The 13,928-nt window shown below is 67.3% G+C and overlaps 9 non-coding genes across 9 annotated transcripts; all 9 read right to left on the bottom strand.

Annotated features, from left to right (window-relative positions):
• Positions 1-46: 46 nt before the first annotated feature.
• LOC123945034 lies at positions 47-127 on the bottom strand. Its single transcript, XR_006818956.1, has one exon. It is a non-coding gene; the product is annotated as a small nucleolar RNA SNORD115 (small nucleolar RNA).
• Positions 128-1,711: 1,584 nt separating this feature from the next.
• Positions 1,712-1,792, bottom strand: LOC123944970. Its single transcript, XR_006818895.1, has one exon. It is a non-coding gene; the product is annotated as a small nucleolar RNA SNORD115 (small nucleolar RNA).
• A 1,598-nt stretch (positions 1,793-3,390) lies between these two features.
• Positions 3,391-3,471, bottom strand: LOC123945429. Its single transcript, XR_006819257.1, has one exon. It is a non-coding gene; the product is annotated as a small nucleolar RNA SNORD115 (small nucleolar RNA).
• A 1,584-nt stretch (positions 3,472-5,055) lies between these two features.
• On the bottom strand, positions 5,056-5,136 carry LOC123944969. The gene has a single exon (XR_006818894.1). It is a non-coding gene; the product is annotated as a small nucleolar RNA SNORD115 (small nucleolar RNA).
• Positions 5,137-6,734: 1,598 nt separating this feature from the next.
• LOC123945045 lies at positions 6,735-6,815 on the bottom strand. The gene has a single exon (XR_006818967.1). It is a non-coding gene; the product is annotated as a small nucleolar RNA SNORD115 (small nucleolar RNA).
• Positions 6,816-8,399: 1,584 nt separating this feature from the next.
• Positions 8,400-8,480, bottom strand: LOC123945055. Its single transcript, XR_006818977.1, has one exon. It is a non-coding gene; the product is annotated as a small nucleolar RNA SNORD115 (small nucleolar RNA).
• A 1,598-nt stretch (positions 8,481-10,078) lies between these two features.
• On the bottom strand, positions 10,079-10,159 carry LOC123945423. Its single transcript, XR_006819251.1, has one exon. It is a non-coding gene; the product is annotated as a small nucleolar RNA SNORD115 (small nucleolar RNA).
• A 1,584-nt stretch (positions 10,160-11,743) lies between these two features.
• Positions 11,744-11,824, bottom strand: LOC123944968. The gene has a single exon (XR_006818893.1). It is a non-coding gene; the product is annotated as a small nucleolar RNA SNORD115 (small nucleolar RNA).
• A 1,600-nt stretch (positions 11,825-13,424) lies between these two features.
• On the bottom strand, positions 13,425-13,505 carry LOC123945534. The gene has a single exon (XR_006819356.1). It is a non-coding gene; the product is annotated as a small nucleolar RNA SNORD115 (small nucleolar RNA).
• Positions 13,506-13,928: the final 423 nt, after the last annotated feature.

The following is a 13,928-nucleotide window of genomic DNA, read 5'->3' as shown; positions in this document are numbered from 1 at the left end:
CCCCGACGCTCTGGGGGAGGCTGACCCCGGCACGGTCCCCTGCCTTGGGCCTCAGCGTAATCCTATTGAGCATGATTTTTAGGTCCTCATCGCTCTTCGAGACCATATGAGTTCTAATCATTGACCCAAGCACGCCCGAGGCGACGCGGGAGGTCCCCTACCACCCAGAAGCTGCTTACCGAGGCTGCTCTCAGGACAGCGCCATACCCCGGCTTCCTGAGGCATGGGACCTGGCGGCGGGGCTGGGCGATGCAAGACTTGGTGGTCAGGGCCAGATCCTCGCTTGGGGATGGGGGCCTAAGGAGGGAGGGGGAGGCCGGCCATCGGAACGGCGTGCTCGCTGGCCCGTGCCATGCCGCCAAGAACTCTCCAGACCGAAACCCTGGCTGGTGCCGTCCAGGCGGGCGGCTGACCCACCCAGGGCTCAGGTCCACGGGCAAGGTGCAGGACACAAGGGACCCGCTGCCCATCCCTGGCCTTCCCAAATCCACGGAGATCCGGGCCCCCGTGGGAGCCTCCCCTTGCTAGGAAAGGCCCCAGAGCATGGCCTGGAGCACAGGGATTTCCAGTGCTCCCACGATGTCTGCCGGGGCCCCAAGCAAAGCGTGGCGCACCCGGAAGTGAGGGCCCGAAGGACGCCTTCCCACACATGGGGACCGCGGTGGTCTAGGGACCCGGGCCCTGGCACTCGCAGCCAACGGTGGCCCCCAGGCCCTGATCGCCCAGGGCGAAAAAGGGAATCGCGTCTCACCGTCTCCCACCAAGCAGCGCAAGGCGGGATACCGCGGCCCGCCCTGCAGGAGGGTCCTGACTCTCCCCTTGTGGCGGCGCTTCCTCTGGGGGCCTCAGAGGACCGGCTCAGCCCCATGGCCTGCTGTGGCCCGGGGCTCGCCACTCTTCCCCTGGGCCAGGGAAACCTTGCTGACTCGGGAAATCCGAGGAAACATGCGAGGGCTGTACTTCAGCAGCCTCCCAGGCTCTGCTTACACTTGGGCGTCTGCTGCATTCTTCATGAGCTTTGCCCTCTCCAGCCCTCTCCAGAACCATCGGCTGGGGTGACTCGAGCGACAACCACTCGCTGAAGGGGACAGAGGGCCCTGACACCAAGGGACTCACGTCCGCTCTCTTCTCGGGCGCACAGGACACAGCTGGACGTACAAGGAGGCCTCAGGTCCATGTGGGACGACGGCGGCATGCCCCCAGCCCCCAGTCGTTGCCAGTGACCTGGCCCAACTTTCCCATTCCCTGCACGTGGGATTGCTGAAGGGCGGCTGTGCATGGGCAGGTCAACGCTGTGTGGGCCACCACAGCCCCCATCCCTTGCACAGTGCTGGAGCCGGGGCCCGTGCGGGGATCCGGGCTCCGCGGACAATGCCCATGGCGCCTGGCATCTCCCTGCAGGCCCAGAGTCTTCCACTCACCTCTCTTGGGTCACGCCGCACCAAGTTCCGGCCCCCGAGGCCCGCTGAAAGACACAAGGGGCAACGGTCTCCTAAGCAATGGCACCGAGGGAGCTGTCCTGCGAGGTGGATTGGGTCCGGAGGCCGGGCGGAACGCCTCACGACCTCGAGCGGACCCCTGACGGGCACAGACAGGCCAGGGCCAGCACGGGGAGCCCCGAGGGTACGATGGCCTCACGCCCACAACTGCGGCGCACCTCCAGGGTCCCCAGGGTCTGGGGGAGGCTGATCCCGGCACAGACGCCTGTCTTGGGCCTCAGCGTAATCCTATTGAGCATGATTTTTAGGTCATCATCGCTCTTCGAGACCACTTGAGTTCTCATCACTGACCCAAGCAAGCTGGTGGCGATGCGTGCGGCCTCGGGGCACCCCGAAGCTGCTTACCGGGGCTGCATTCCGCACCGCGTCCATGCCCCCGGGTCCTGAGACGTGAGACCTCTGGGCAGGGCGGGGCCAAGCAAGACGTGCTCATCTGGGCGAGCTTCTCGATTGTGGATGGGTTTCTAAGGAGAGACGGAGAGACCAGCTGTCCAAACGTCCTGGTCTGAAGCGCCTGCCGTGCGGCCCAGGGCCCCCTTTCCCGGAGTCCTGGCCACTGGGGGCCCGGCAGAGTTCGGAGCCAAGCATGGCAGGTGTCCGCCAGGAAGGAGCCGGGCCCAAGGGCCCGGCTGCCCTTTCCGGGGCATCCCAAAGCAATGGAGACCGTGGTCCCTGTGGGAGCCCAGCCTTCTGGAGAACGGCCCCTGACCATGGCATGGACCACAGGGCTTTGGCCGGGTCCCCGCTGTCTCCCGGAGTGGCGAGCCAAGAGCGGCGGCCCGGGAGGTTTGGCCAGGACGCCGCCCACCCTCTCCTGGAGCCACCTGGGAGCCAAGGACCTGAGCCCCTGCCCGGGAAGCCAAAGGTTGCCGGGGCCCAGGGCTCCCCCACGGCCGAGCGGGGAAAGCCAGGTCACTCTCCACCACGGCAGCAAGGCACACCGCCCGCTGGCCGCTCTGGACGAGGGACCTGACTCGGCCCGTGCAGTGCCGCTTCACCACGACCCTATCCCGGGTGCTTGAGAGTCTCAGGTGAGAGGCTGAGGCCCAACGGCTGCTGTGGCCTGGGACGTGCAGTTTCTGCCCCCCGCCCCAGTGGAACCGTGCCGTCTGGCCAGCTCAACGAATCCTCGTGGGCTCTTCGGAAGTGGCCTCCGGGGCCCCAAACGCCTTGGTCGTCTGCAGGACGGGACAGGAGCTCGGGCCAGTGCAGCCCGCAGAAACCTGCCATGGGCCGGGCCTTGAGCAACAAGGTGTTGCTGAAGGGCACAGTGGCCTCCGAGACCACGGGTCTCACGTCCACTCCCTTTCTGGGCCCCCCGGACACGCCGCAATTGATCAGGAGGCCTCGGGTGCACCTGGGCCTTGGGCGGCCAGCCCGCGCTTTCCAGGCCTTGTCAGCCCCCCGGCCCACGTTTCGCGATCCCTGCCCCTGGGATGGCTCAGGGGCACACGCTCACGGGGACTTCGGTGCCGTCCGGACAATGAGGACCCGCATCCCCAGCCCAGGCCCAGCTGCGGAGTCCCTGCTGGGGTCCCCGCTTCCCGATGCCAGGCCAAGGGGTCTGGGGCCTCCCTCGGAGCCCAGAGGCTTCCGCTCACCTCTCCTGGTGGGAGACGCACCAAGAACCTTGCCAGCCAGGCCCGCTGAAAGACACAAGGACACAAGGGTGGCTAAGCCCTGGCTCTCGGGCAGCTGTCCGGGGAAGAGGCCTGGGTCGGTAGACCAGCTGGTACGCTAGAACACCCCGTCGGCACCCGCAGGTGCACCGACGTCCGGGGGCCACAGCAGAGAGCCTCGAGAGGTGGTTCTCCTCCCGCGGCCACCTGCAGCGCACCCTCACTGCCCCGACGCTCTGGGGGAGGCTGACCCCGGCACGGTCCCCTGCCTTGGGCCTCAGCGTAATCCTATTGAGCATGATTTTTAGGTCCTCATCGATCTTCGAGACCATATGAGTTCTCATCATTGACCCAAGCACGCCCGAGGCGACGCGGGAGGTCCCCTACCACCCAGAAGCAGCTTACCGAGGCTGCTCTCAGGACAGCGCCATACCCCGGCTTCCTGAGGCATGGGACCTGGCGGCGGGGCTGGGCGATGCAAGACTTGGTGGTCAGGGCCAGATCCTCGCTTGGGGATGGGGGCCTAAGGAGGGAGGGGGAGGCCGGCTGTCGGAACGGCGTGCTCGCTGGCCCGTGCCATGCCGCTAAGAACTCTCCAGCCCGAAGCCCTGGCCGGTGCTGTCCAGGCGGGCGGCTGACCCACCCAGGGCTCGGGTCCGCGGGCAAGGGGCAGGACACAAGGGACCCGCTGCCCATCCCTGGCCTTCCCAAATCCACGGAGATCCGGGCCCCCGTGGGAGCCTCCCCTTGCTGAGAAAGGCCCCAGAGCATGGCCTCGAGCACAGGGATTTCCAGTGCTCCCCCGATGTCTGCCGGGACCCCAAGCAAAGCGTGGCGCACCCGGATGTGAGGGCCCGAAGGACGCCTTCCCACACATGGGGACCGCGGTGGTCTAGGGACCCGGGCCCTGGCACTCGCAGCCAGCGGTGGCCCCCAGGCCCTGATCGCCCAGGGCGAAAAAGGGAATCGCGTCTCACCGTCTCCCACCAAGCAGCGCAAGGCAGGAGACCGCGGCCCGCCCTGCAGGAGGGTCCTGACTCTCCCCTTGTGGCGGCGCTTCCTCTGGGGGCCTCAGAGGACCGGCTCAGCCCCATGGCCTGCTGTGGCCCGGGGCTCGCCACTCTTCCCCTGGGCCAGGGAAACCTTGCTGACTCGGGAAATCCGAGGAAACATTCGAGGGCTGTACTTCAGCAGCCTCCCGTGCCCTGCTTACACTTGGGCGTCTGCTGCATTCTTCATGAGCTCTGCCCTCTCCAGCCCTCTCCAGAACCATCGGCTGGGGTGACTCGAGCGACAACCACTCGCTGAAGGGGACAGAGGGCCCTGACACCAAGGGACTCACGTCCGCTCTCTTCTCGGGCGCACAGGACACAGCTGGACGTACAAGGAGGCCTCAGGTCCATGTGGGACGACGGCGGCATGCCCCCAGCCCCCAGTCGTTGCCAGTGACCTGGCCCAACTTTCCCATTCCCTGCACGTGGGATTGCTGAAGGGCGGCTGTGCATGGGCAGGTCCACGCTGTGTGGGCCACCACAGCCCCCATCCCTAGCACAGTGCTGGAGCCGGGGCCCGTGCGGGGATCCGGGCTCCGCGGACAATGCCCATGGCGCCTGGCATCTCCCTGCAGGCCCAGAGTCTTCCACTCACCTCTCTTGGGTCACGCCGCACCAAGTTCCGGCCCCCGAGGCCCGCTGAAAGACACAAGGGGCAACGGTCTCCTAAGCAATGGCACCGAGGGAGCTGTCCTGCGAGGTGGATTGGGTCCGGAGGCCGGGCGGAACGCCTCACGACCTCGAGCGGACCCCTGACGGGCACAGACAGGCCAGGGCCAGCACGGGGAGCCCCGAGGGTACGATGGCCTCACGCCCACAACTGCGGCGCACCTCCAGGGTCCCCAGGGTCTGGGGGAGGCTGATCCCGGCACAGACGCCTGTCTTGGGCCTCAGCGTAATCCTATTGAGCATGATTTTTAGGTCATCATCGCTCTTCGAGACCACTTGAGTTCTCATCACTGACCCAAGCAAGCTGGTGGCGATGCGTGCGGCCTCGGGGCACCCCGAAGCTGCTTACCGGGGCTGCATTCCGCACCGCGTCCATGCCCCCGGGTCCTGAGACGTGAGACCTCTGGGCAGGGCGGGGCCAAGCAAGACGTGCTCATCTGGGCGAGCTTCTCGATTGTGGATGGGTTTCTAAGGAGAGACGGAGAGACCAGCTGTCCAAACGTCCTGGTCTGAAGCGCCTGCCGTGCGGCCCAGGGCCCCCTTTCCCGGAGTCCTGGCCACTGGGGGCCCGGCAGAGTTCGGAGCCAAGCATGGCAGGTGTCCGCCAGGAAGGAGCCGGGCCCAAGGGCCCGGCTGCCCTTTCCGGGGCATCCCAAAGCAATGGAGACCGTGGTCCCTGTGGGAGCCCAGCCTTCTGGAGAACGGCCCCTGACCATGGCATGGACCACAGGGCTTTGGCCGGGTCCCCGCTGTCTCCCGGAGTGGCGAGCCAAGAGCGGCGGCCCGGGAGGTTTGGCCAGGACGCCGCCCACCCTCTCCTGGAGCCACCTGGGAGCCAAGGACCTGAGCCCCTGCCCGGGAAGCCAAAGGTTGCCGGGGCCCAGGGCTCCCCCACGGCCGAGCGGGGAAAGCCAGGTCACTCTCCACCACGGCAGCAAGGCACACCGCCCGCTGGCCGCTCTGGACGAGGGACCTGACTCGGCCCGTGCAGTGCCGCTTCACCACGACCCTATCCCGGGTGCTTGAGAGTCTCAGGTGAGAGGCTGAGGCCCAACGGCTGCTGTGGCCTGGGACGTGCAGTTTCTGCCCCCCGCCCCAGTGGAACCGTGCCGTCTGGCCAGCTCAACGAATCCTCGTGGGCTCTTCGGAAGTGGCCTCCGGGGCCCCAAACGCCTTGGTCGTCTGCAGGACGGGACAGGAGCTCGGGCCAGTGCAGCCCGCAGAAACCTGCCATGGGCCGGGCCTTGAGCAACAAGGTGTTTCTGAAGGGCACAGTGGCCTCCGAGACCACGGGTCTCACGTCCACTCCCTTTCTGGGCCCCCCGGACACGCCGCAATTGATCAGGAGGCCTCGGGTGCACCTGGGCCTTGGGCGGCCAGCCCGCGCTTTCCAGGCCTTGTCAGCCCCCCGGCCCACGTTTCGCGATCCCTGCCCCTGGGATGGCTCAGGGGCACACGCTCACGGGGACTTCGGTGCCGTCCGGACAATGAGGACCCGCATCCCCAGCCCAGGCCCAGCTGCGGAGTCCCTGCTGGGGTCCCCGCTTCCTGATGCCAGGCCAAGGGGTCTGGGGCCTCCCTCGGAGCCCAGAGGCTTCCGCTCACCTCTCCTGGTGGGAGACGCGCCAAGAACCTTGCCAGCCAGGCCCGCTGAAAGACACAAGGACACAAGGGTGGCTAAGCCCTGGCTCTCGGGCAGCTGTCCGGGGAAGAGGCCTGGGTCGGTAGACCAGCTGGAACGCCAGAACACCCCGTCGGCACCCGCAGGTGCACCGACGTCCGGGGGCCACAGCAGAGAGCCTCGAGAGGTGGTTCTCCTCCCGCGGCCACCTGCAGCGCACCCTCACTGCCCCGACGCTCTGGGGGAGGCTGACCCCGGCACGGTCCCCTGCCTTGGGCCTCAGCGTAATCCTATTGAGCATGATTTTTAGGTCATCATCGCTCTTCGAGACCATATGAGTTCTCATCATTGACCGAAGCACGCCCGAGGCCACGCGGGAGGTCCCCTACCACCCAGAAGCTGCTTACCGAGGCTGCTCTCAGGACAGCGCCATACCCCGGCTTCCTGAGGCATGGGACCGGGCGGCGGGGCTGGGCGATGCAAGACTTGGTGGTCAGGGCCAGATCCTCGCTTGGGGATGGGGGCCTAAGGAGGGAGGGGGAGGCCGGCCGTCGGAACGGCGTGCTCGCTGGCCCGTGCCATGCCGCCAAGAACTCTCCAGCCCGAAGCCCTGGCCGGTGCTGTCCAGGCGGGCGGCTGACCCACCCAGGGCTCGGGTCCGCGGGCAAGGGGCAGGACACAAGGGACCCGCTGCCCATCCCTGGCCTTCCCAAATCCACGGAGATCCGGGCCCCCGTGGGAGCCTCCCCTTGCTAGGAAAGGCCCCAGAGCATGGCCTGGAGCACAGGGATTTCCAGTGCTCCCCCGATGTCTGCCGGGGCCCCAAGCAAAGCGTGGCGCACCCGGAAGTGAGGGCCCGAAGGACGCCTTCCCACACATGGGGACCGCAGTGGTCTAGGGACCCGGGCCCTGGCACTCGCAGCCAACGGTGGCCCCCAGGCCCTGATCGCCCAGGGCGAAAAAGGGAATCGCGTCTCACCGTCTCCCACCAAGCAGCGCAAGGCAGGAGACCGCGGCCCGCCCTGCAGGAGGGTCCTGACTCTCCCCTTGTGGCGGCGCTTCCTCTGGGGGCCTCAGAGGACCGGCTCAGCCCCATGGCCTGCTGTGGCCCGGGGCTCGCCACTCTTCCCCTGGGCCAGGGAAACCTTGCTGACTCGGGAAATCCGAGGAAACATTCGAGGGCTGTACTTCAGCAGCCTCCCGTGCCCTGCTTACACTTGGGCGTCTGCTGCATTCTTCATGAGCTCTGCCCTCTCCAGCCCTCTCCAGAACCATCGGCTGGGGTGACTCGAGCGACAACCACTCGCTGAAGGGGACAGAGGGCCCTGACACCAAGGGACTCACGTCCGCTCTCTTCTCGGGCGCACAGGACACAGCTGGACGTACAAGGAGGCCTCAGGTCCATGTGGGACGACGGCGGCATGCCCCCAGCCCCCAGTCGTTGCCAGTGACCTGGCCCAACTTTCCCATTCCCTGCACGTGGGATTGCTGCAGGGCGGCTGTGCATGTGCAGGTCAACGCTGTGTGGGCCACCACAGCCCCCATCCCTAGCACAGTGCTGGAGCCGGGGCCCGTGCGGGGATCCGGGCTCCGCGGACAATGCCCATGGCGCCTGGCATCTCCCTGCAGGCCCAGAGTCTTCCACTCACCTCTCTTGGGTCACGCCGCACCAAGTTCCGGCCCCCGAGGCCCGCTGAAAGACACAAGGGGCAACGGTCTCCTAAGCAATGGCACCGAGGGAGCTGTCCTGCGAGGTGGATTGGGTCCGGAGGCCGGGCGGAACGCCTCACGACCTCGAGCGGACCCCTGACGGGCACAGACAGGCCAGGGCCAGCACGGGGAGCCCCGAGGGTACGATGGCCTCACGCCCACAACTGCGGCGCACCTCCAGGGTCCCCAGGGTCTGGGGGAGGCTGATCCCGGCACAGACGCCTGTCTTGGGCCTCAGCGTAATCCTATTGAGCATGATTTTTAGGTCATCATCACACTTCGAGACCACTTGAGTTCTCATCACTGACCCAAGCAAGCTGGTGGCGATGCGTGCGGCCTCGGGGCACCCCGAAGCTGCTTACCGGGGCTGCATTCCGCACCGCGTCCATGCCCCCGGGTCCTGAGACGTGAGACCTCTGGGCAGGGCGGGGCCAAGCAAGACGTGCTCATCTGGGCGAGCTTCTCGATTGTGGATGGGTTTCTAAGGAGAGACGGAGAGACCAGCTGTCCAAACGTCCTGGTCTGAAGCGCCTGCCGTGCGGCCCAGGGCCCCCTTTCCCGGAGTCCTGGCCACTGGGGGCCCGGCAGAGTTCGGAGCCAAGCATGGCAGGTGTCCGCCAGGAAGGAGCCGGGCCCAAGGGCCCGGCTGCCCTTTCCGGGGCATCCCAAAGCAATGGAGACCGTGGTCCCTGTGGGAGCCCAGCCTTCTGGAGAACGGCCCCTGACCATGGCATGGACCACAGGGCTTTGGCCGGGTCCCCGCTGTCTCCCGGAGTGGCGAGCCAAGAGCGGCGGCCCGGGAGGTTTGGCCAGGACGCCGCCCACCCTCTCCTGGAGCCACCTGGGAGCCAAGGACCTGAGCCCCTGCCCGGGAAGCCAAAGGTTGCCGGGGCCCAGGGCTCCCCCACGGCCGAGCGGGGAAAGCCAGGTCACTCTCCACCACGGCAGCAAGGCACACCGCCCGCTGGCCGCTCTGGACGAGGGACCTGACTCGGCCCGTGCAGTGCCGCTTCACCACGACCCTATCCCGGGTGCTTGAGAGTCTCAGGTGAGAGGCTGAGGCCCAACGGCTGCTGTGGCCTGGGACGTGCAGTTTCTGCCCCCCGCCCCAGTGGAACCGTGCCGTCTGGCCAGCTCAACGAATCCTCTTGGGCTCTTCGAAGTGGCCTCCCGGGGCCCCAAACGCCTTGGTCGTCTGCAGGACGGGACAGGAGCTCGGGCCAGTGCAGCCCGCAGAAACCTGCCATGGGCCGGGCCTTGAGCAACAAGGTGTTGCTGAAGGGCACAGTGGCCTCTGAGACCGCGGGTCTCACGTCCACTCCCTTTCTGGGCCCCCCGGACACGCCGCAATTGATCAGGAGGCCTCGGGTGCACCTGGGCCTTGGGCGGCCAGCCCGCGCTTTCCAGGCCTTGTCAGCCCCCCGGCCCACGTTTCGCGATCCCTGCCCCTGGGATGGCTCAGGGGCACACGCTCACGGGGACTTCGGTGCCGTCCGGACAATGAGGACCCGCATCCCCAGCCCAGGCCCAGCTGCGGAGTCCCTGCTGGGGTCCCCGCTTCCCGATGCCAGGCCAAGGGGTCTGGGGTCTCTTTCGGAGCCCAGAGGCTTCCGCTCACCTCTCCTGGTGGGAGACGCGCCAAGAACCTTGCCAGCCAGGCCCGCTGAAAGACACAAGGACACAAGGGTGGCTAAGCCCTGGCTCTCGGGCAGCTGTCCGGGGAAGAGGCCTGGGTCGGTAGACCAGCTGGAACGCCAGAACACCCCGTCGGCACCCGCAGGTGCACCGACGTCCGGGGGCCACAGCAGAGAGCCTCGAGAGGTGGTTCTCCTCCCGCGGCCACCTGCAGCGCACCCTCACTGCCCCGACGCTCTGGGGGAGGCTGACCCCGGCACGGTCCCCTGCCTTGGGCCTCAGCGTAATCCTATTGAGCATGATTTTTAGGTCCTCATCGCTCTTCGAGACCATATGAGTTCTCATCATTGACCCAAGCACGCCCGAGGCGACGCGGGAGGTCCCCTACCACCCAGAAGCTGCTTACCGAGGCTGCTCTCAGGACAGCGCCATACCCCGGCTTCCTGAGGCATGGGACCTGGCGGCGGGGCTGGGCGATGCAAGACTTGGTGGTCAGGGCCAGATCCTCGCTTGGGGATGGGGGCCTAAGGAGGGAGGGGGAGGCCGGCCATCGGAACGGCGTGCTCGCTGGCCCGTGCCATGCCGCCAAGAACTCTCCAGACCGAAGCCCTGGCTGGTGCTGTCCAGGCGGGCGGCTGACCCACCCAGGGCTCGGGTCCGCGGGCAAGGGGCAGGACACAAGGGACCCGCTGCCCATCCCTGGCCTTCCCAAATCCACGGAGATCCGTGCCCCCGTGGGAGCCTCCCCTTGCTGAGAAAGGCCCCAGAGCATGGCCTCGAGCACAGGGATTTCCAGTGCTCCCCCGATGTCTGCCGGGGCCCCAAGCAAAGCGTGGCGCACCCGGACGTGAGGGCCCGAAGGACGCCTTCCCACACATGGGGACCGCGGTGGTCTAGGGACCCGGGCCCTGGCACTCGCAGCCAACGGTGGCCCCCAGGCCCTGATCGCCCAGGGCGAAAAAGGGAATCGCGTCTCACCGTCTCCCACCAAGCAGCGCAAGGCGGGAGACCGCGGCCCGCCCTGCAGGAGGGTCCTGACTCTCCCCTTGTGGCGGCGCTTCCTCTGGGGGCCTCAGAGGACCGGCTCAGCCCCATGGCCTGCTGTGGCCCGGGGCTCGCCACTCTTCCCCTGGGCCAGGGAAACCTTGCTGACTCGGGAAATCCGAGGAAACATTCGAGGGCTGTACTTCAGCAGCCTCCCAGGCTCTGCTTACACTTGGGCGTCTGCTGCATTCTTCATGAGCTCTGCCCTCTCCAGCCCTCTCCAGAACCATCGGTTGGGGTGACTCGAGCGACAACCACTCGCTGAAGGGGACAGAGGGCCCTGACACCAAGGGACTCACGTCCGCTCTCTTCTCGGGCGCACAGGACACAGCTGGACGTACAAGGAGGCCTCAGGTCCATGTGGGACGACGGCGGCATGCCCCCAGCCCCCAGTCGTTGCCAGTGACCTGGCCCAACTTTCCCATTCCCTGCACGTGGGATTGCTGAAGGGCGGCTGTGCATGGGCAGGTCAACGCTGTGTGGGCCACCACAGCCCCCATCCCTAGCACAGTGCTGGAGCCGGGGCCCGTGCGGGGATCCGGGCTCCGCGGACAATGCCCATGGCGCCTGGCATCTCCCTGCAGGCCCAGAGTCTTCCACTCACCTCTCTTGGGTCACGCCGCACCAAGTTCCGGCCCCCGAGGCCCGCTGAAAGACACAAGGGGCAACGGTCTCCTAAGCAATGGCACCGAGGGAGCTGTCCTGCGAGGTGGATTGGGTCCGGAGGCCGGGCGGAACGCCTCACGACCTCGAGCGGACCCCTGACGGGCACAGACAGGCCAGGGCCAGCACGGGGAGCCCCGAGGGTACGATGGCCTCACGCCCACAACTGCGGCGCACCTCCAGGGTCCCCAGGGTCTGGGGGAGGCTGATCCCGGCACAGACGCCTGTCTTGGGCCTCAGCGTAATCCTATTGAGCATGATTTTTAGGTCATCATCGCTCTTCGAGACCACTTGAGTTCTCATCACTGACCCAAGCAAGCTGGTGGCGATGCGTGCGGCCTCGGGGCACCCCGAAGCTGCTTACCGGGGCTGCATTCCGCACCGCGTCCATGCCCCCGGGTCCTGAGACGTGAGACCTCTGGGCAGGGCGGGGCCAAGCAAGACGTGCTCATCTGGGCGAGCTTCTCGATTGTGGATGGGTTTCTAAGGAGAGACGGAGAGACCAGCTGTCCAAACGTCCTGGTCTGAAGCGCCTGCCGTGCGGCCCAGGGCCCCCTTTCCCGGAGTCCTGGCCACTGGGGGCCCGGCAGAGTTCGGAGCCAAGCATGGCAGGTGTCCGCCAGGAAGGAGCCGGGCCCAAGGGCCCGGCTGCCCTTTCCGGGGCATCCCAAAGCAATGGAGACCGTGGTCCCTGTGGGAGCCCAGCCTTCTGGAGAACGGCCCCTGACCATGGCATGGACCACAGGGCTTTGGCCGGGTCCCCGCTGTCTCCCGGAGTGGCGAGCCAAGAGCGGCGGCCCGGGAGGTTTGGCCAGGACGCCGCCCACCCTCTCCTGGAGCCACCTGGGAGCCAAGGACCTGAGCCCCTGCCCGGGAAGCCAAAGGTTGCCGGGGCCCAGGGCTCCCCCACGGCCGAGCGGGGAAAGCCAGGTCACTCTCCACCACGGCAGCAAGGCACACCGCCCGCTGGCCGCTCTGGACGAGGGACCTGACTCGGCCCGTGCAGTGCCGCTTCACCACGACCCTATCCCGGGTGCTTGAGAGTCTCAGGTGAGAGGCTGAGCCCCAACGGCTGCTGTGGCCTGGGACGTGCAGTTTCTGCCCCCCCGCCCCAGTGGAACCGTGCCGTCTGGCCAGCTCAACGAATCCTCGTGGGCTCTTCGGAAGTGGCCTCCCGGGGCCCCAAACGCCTTGGTCGTCTGCAGGACGGGACAGGAGCTCGGGCCAGTGCAGCCCGCAGAAACCTACCATGGGCCGGGCCTTGAGCAACAAGGTGTTGCTCAAGGGCACAGTGGCCTCCGAGACCACGGGTCTCACGTCCACTCCCTTTCTGGGCCCCCCGGACACGCCGCAATTGATCAGGAGGCCTCGGGTGCACCTGGGCCTTGGGCGGCCAGCCCGCGCTTTCCAGGCCTTGTCAGCCCCCCGGCCCACGTTTCGCGATCCCTGCCCCTGGGATGGCTCAGGGGCACACGCTCACGGGGACTTCGGTGCCGTCCGGACAATGAGGACCCGCATCCCCAGCCCAGGCCCAGCTGCGGAGTCCCTGCTGGGGTCCCCGCTTCCCGATGCCAGGCCAAGGGGTCTGGGGCCTCCCTCGGAGCCCAGAGGCTTCCGCTCACCTCTCCTGGTGGGAGACGCGCCAAGAACCTTGCCAGCCAGGCCCGCTGAAAGACACAAGGACACAAGGGTGGCTAAGCCCTGGCTCTCGGGCAGCTGTCCGGGGAAGAGGCCTGGGTCGGTAGACCAGCTGGAACGCCAGAACACCCCGTCGGCACCCGCAGGTGCACCGACGTCCGGGGGCCACAGCAGAGAGCCTCGAGAGGTGGTTCTCCTCCCGCGGCCACCTGCAGCGCACCCTCACTGCCCCGACGCTCTGGGGGAGGCTGACCCCGGCACGGTCCCCTGCCTTGGGCCTCAGCGTAATCCTATTGAGCGTGATTTTTAGGTCCTCATCGCTCTTCGAGACCATATGAGTTCTCATCATTGACCCAAGCACGCCCGAGGCGACGAGGGAGGTCCCCTACCACCCAGAAGCTGCTTACCGAGGCTGCTCTCAGGACAGCGCCATACCCCGGCTTCCTGAGGCATGGGACCTGGCGGCGGGGCTGGGCGATGCAAGACTTGGTGGTCAGGGCCAGATCCTCGCTTGGGGATGGGGGCCTAAGGAGGGAGGGGGAGGCCGGCCGTCGGAACGGCGTGCTCGCTGGCCCGTGCCATGCCGCCAAGAACTCTCCAGACCGAAGCCCTGGCCGGTGCTGTCCAGGCGGGCGGCTGACCCACCCAGGGCTCGGGTCCGCGGGCAAGGGGCAGGACACAAGGGACCCGCTGCCCATCCCTGGCCTTCCCAAATCCACGGAGATCCGGGCCCCCGTGGGAGCCTCCCCTTGCTGAGAAAGGCCCCAGAGCATGGCCT

The sequence above is a fragment of the Meles meles genome, chromosome 6 (assembly GCF_922984935.1).
Source record: "Meles meles chromosome 6, mMelMel3.1 paternal haplotype, whole genome shotgun sequence".
Lineage (NCBI taxonomy): Eukaryota > Metazoa > Chordata > Mammalia > Carnivora > Mustelidae > Meles > Meles meles.
This window is presented reverse-complemented; position numbering and strand designations above follow the sequence as displayed.